The sequence below is a fragment of the Chaetura pelagica genome, unplaced genomic scaffold (genome assembly GCF_000747805.2).
Source record: "Chaetura pelagica isolate M959 unplaced genomic scaffold, ChaPel_1.0 scaffold704, whole genome shotgun sequence".
Classification (NCBI taxonomy): domain Eukaryota; kingdom Metazoa; phylum Chordata; class Aves; order Apodiformes; family Apodidae; genus Chaetura; species Chaetura pelagica.
The window spans coordinates 205,431-209,851 of record NW_009952994.1 but is presented as its reverse complement, the minus strand read 5'-3'; positions in this window follow the sequence as shown (position 1 = coordinate 209,851).

Below are 4,421 nucleotides of genomic sequence, written 5' to 3'. Positions count from 1 at the left end.
AGTCTAAGCACACCAGCCCCACCTCCAAAACAACCATGACCAGCAGCAGCATCAGGGTCTTGGCTGGGTGACAGGGGGTCCCACTGCTGCCTGAGGACACCCCAGAACTCCGGACCCACCCAGCCCTACTGTACATCCCCTCCTTCCCCTTCTGCCCCTTTTTTCCACAGAGGAAAAATGGAAGTTGCCTTTTGTCTGGCAGGGGTCAGACAGAGCCGGTTTGTTCGATAGAGCTTTAACGCTTTGTGAACACGCAGAAAAGCTCAACCCGGGGCCCTTTGACAATCTCTATTGTTTTGGAGCTGAAAAAAAAAAAGAAAGAAAGAAAAAAGAAAAGAAGAAAGAAAATAGGGGGGGGGGGGGGGGAAAGGAAAAACGGGTTTGGGAGGGTTGGTTTTTTTTTTGGGGGGGGAGAGGGATATTCTGAATGAAGCGTTTTGGTATTTCGGGAAGGGAAGCGCTTCGGGTTATTTGGTTTATTTTATTATTATTATTTGTTCTGGAAAGAATGTTCCGGCGTGACTTCAGTTCAACTCACCTAAACAAAGAGAAGGGCCCCGCGAAGTGCTGGGAGCGGTGGGGGAAGGGGCTCTGCGAGGAAAACGAGCGGTTTCGGTCCATCTGCAGTGATCCCAGGGGGGCTGGAATTTTTGGTTGGAAGCAGCCTTGAGGAGGGGGGTGGGGGTGGCAGCAGGGCTGGAGCCCTGATCCCTCCCAGCCCTCAGCCCAGCACCCCAGGCTCCCCAGGGACCCACAACGTGTCACACCAGGGTGTCACCCACCTCCTACCCTTCCCAAATACCCCAATATTCAGACCCAGAAGTGGCCGAACCTGCTCCCTGCTCCTGAGTCTCACCTGCACACCCCCGGGCTGGTGTTTGGCTGCATTTTCCCCAGTTATCCCCCCCCAAGATCCAACCACCCCTCACTTCCATTCCTCCTGCACCGACGTGTTTCCAGTGATGCTGCTCGTTCCAAGGAAGATCCAGGCAAAAAATCATTTCAGTTGGGAGTTTGCTCCAGTCTCCAGTTGTTCCCATCCCTGCAAGTCCCCTCAGGTGCCAGCCCTGCTCCTCTGGGGACTGCGTGGGGAGGGCAACTCGCCAGCACCCTGCTGCAAACACGGGAGCAGGATTGTGACCTCGGGCTGGTTCTGGTGGCAGCACTGACCTTGTCCTCCTGGGAGAGAGGACATTGGACCCGGATCAACGCGGGGGGATGGTGGCCAAGCTGATAATAAAGAAAACTCCAAAGGAACGAGCCCTGCTGCTGCCCTGGGGCTGGGCAGGTGTGGTAGGTGAGCTTAGCTGGGCATGGAGCAGCTCAGGGAAGGAGAGCAGGCAAGAAGCAGGAAGGGCAGAACTTCACTTGGACACGTAGGGATGAAATAATGTCTAAAGCCTGGAGCTTAAAGCTACAAAAGAAGGGCAGGAGGAGGGAGTTAACACATACTCTAGTAGCAAAAGGCAGCTCAGAGAAAATGCAGGTGCAGTGAGGGGGAAATGTTATGCTTTTTCCCTCTGTGTCCACCAGTAAACACATTTCCAGCCCCTGGGGGAACTGGCAGAGTCTGGGAGAGGCTCAGGACCAGGAGAGTACAAGAGTCTGGGGTCCTGCTCAAAGGTCCCCCAGCCTGGGGCTTGTCCTGGTGGGATACAGGGATAACCCTGTTTGTTCTGACCCGATGCTCCCTGGGACCCAGCACCTCAGCTCTGCAGCTCTTGGCTCTGGCCCTTCGTTCATCAAAGCTAATTATTACCAACTGTTCAGGTAAGTCACAAGGGAAATAACGAGGCTTGGCCTGGGAGGTGAACTACTGATGGTCCTGAGCGAGTGGCCTGGGGAAAAGGCAGGAATTTGCCATTTGGAGCCATTTATGGCTCAATTATGCAAAGGCTGGTGGGGCAACAGCTTGGATGGAGGAGCTGGTTTCTTCACATCCCTCTCTCCTGTCTGTTCCCATGATCTATGATGGTTTTCTACTGTTGTTTTTTATTTGTTCAAAGGGGTGAAAATGAGATGCAGAGTTCTTCATCTGCTCTACTTGTTTTGTGCCACAATGCCTTTTGGCCCATGCCCCAAAATGAAGTGGTGCTTCATTTAGAAGTTAAATAAGTGTGAAAAACCTTGTAGGATTATAGCTACCAAATAAAGATTAGGAAGAGAGCACAAAAGAAACTACGATGAGAGCCAGGGAGTATCATTTTTAGCTTGGGCTTTTTATTCCAGTGATTACTTATTGGAAACAAAACCCAAACCATCCACGTGGCTGGAGAGAAGAGGGAGAGGAAAATAGGCACATTTTGCACCAGCTGCTTGTCAGGTTGGTGGAGGGAAGTCTGGTGGTCTTTGCTGGGAGAAAGAGATCTCCAAAAATCTCCTGAAGGATTTCTATACCCTCATCTGCTCAGCACAGGTCAGAGGTGCAGTTAAGAAAGTGCCCCCCCAAAAAAATCTGCTCCTAGAAAAATGTCCCTGCAATTTGAAATTTGGCCCTAGGAAGGTGTTATGTCAGCCCTGCTGGAGGACGTGGGGCCAGATGGTTGCCTGGGGAGGCACGGCCACCACGTTGTGACAAACTGATCAGCAGATGTCTGGAGGGGTTGACACACAGCCCCTTCCCAACGGGATGTGCAGAGCAGCCAGAACCTGCCTTGGCCAAACCTCCTCTTGCCAGGTCCTGGCAGGAACGGGGCCAGGAAAAGTGCTGCCCTGGCAGTGCTGGGGATGCTCCCTGAAGGGCTTTGCTTGGATTTGAGGTGTTGCTGCAACCCAAGCTGGGAGGTGGGAGGATGGTTGGAGCTGGGGACCCTGGTGCCAGCCCAGACCCGAAGCTGGGTGGTGGCAGCACCCAGCTGCAGCAGCAGAGATGCTGAGGGCTGTGCTCACCCCACAGCAACTCCCAACCCCACACTGCAGGGCCAGGGGGTGCAGTGATGCTGAGCTGAGGTGCCCCGTCTGGGTACCAACCTGGCAGGATGTGGCCCACCAGGGAAATACACCCTTTAGTTCCCTCCCAGTCCTCCCCAAAGCAGGGATGTTGCCGAGACGAGCTGAGATGGCAGGTCGGAACCTGTGGTGGCAGTAGGGGGGCTGACACAGCCTGGCCCAGCTCTTATGGCAGAGCCCTTGGTCAGCCCTGGACCACTGATGGGGCTAAGCCAAACCCACAGCTCCAAGACCATCCCCTCTCTGCTGGGCATGAGAAATCCTGTGAGGCTCTGGGTTATGCCCTGGAGGAGTGCAGAGCTTGAGAAATTAGGATGACACAACAAACTGCTGCTTTCCCCTCTGTTTTTAGCAACGTTGAAAGAGTCCCTGAGTTCTGTTGAAACGTGGGAGCCTCAAAGCCATGGGGCTCTGTCCCCAGAGCACAGCTGGGGAGAAGGGACACCAGGCCCTTGTCCACCTGTGCCATCCCACCTGATGGTGCATGGCTGCTGTGGGAGGAGTGGAGGGAGCCCTGGGATATCCACAGGACTCAGCAAGTGTCTTTCCAGGATTTACCAACCCAAGGGCTGGATCAGGCCAAGCTGGGAAAGTCCTCCAGCAGCCAAGGGTCCTGCTGCTGAGCCTGGCAGAGTAGCCCAGAGTGCCACAGCCTCTTGGCGTGGGAAGCAAGGGCTGCTGCACCCCAGGAGCTGTTTGCCTGCAGGGCCCGTGCTGCAGGGTAGGTTCTGGAGGTCATCTGGCTCTTTGTGCACAACAAAGCCATGGACTGCTCCTTGATCTTGTTCTCCCTCCCCTATTATCAATAGTTTTTCTGGTCCGACTGGATTTCTACATCCCCAACAAAAGGAGAATGTCCACACACTGGAGGTGAGGAGGGTGAACGCCCCACAGCCTGTCCCAAACCAGCCTGCAACTGGTGAAGATAAATAACATCTGGTAAGTCTCCAGCACAGGTTGTTTTTTTCAGCTCACCTGGAACAGGCACATGCAGCCCCCTGTGGCCCCAGCACCAGCCAGCCAGGCTGCTCAGGAGTGACACATCCAGAGGGAGCACCCGCCCCGTGCTGGGAAGCTGGACACTGCTGTCCCAGCTCTGGCTGCTCTGGACCTCAGTTTCTTGCCTGGGAAGAGACAGAAGTGACAATCTGCATGTGCCTTGGAGCCATCTGTGGGTTTGGTCTTGGCTGCCAGCACTAGCACACCACCCCAAGCCCTAGGACATGGTGCAAAACCCATCTTGTCTCCCTCCCTGGTCAGCCCAACCCTGGGCTCCAGAGAGCAGGAAGGGGGACAAGATGGGCTCTTCACCACCCATTTGTCTCTGAGGTGCATCCCTGTCCCCAGCCCAGCAAGTCTCCATCTGCTTCCTCCTGCTTTGGCCCAGTCAAGGAGCTACGTGCCTGCAAACATGCAGCAGGACACGGTCCCTGCTTCTGCTTGACCTGAGCAGTCACCACAAAAGGGAAAGA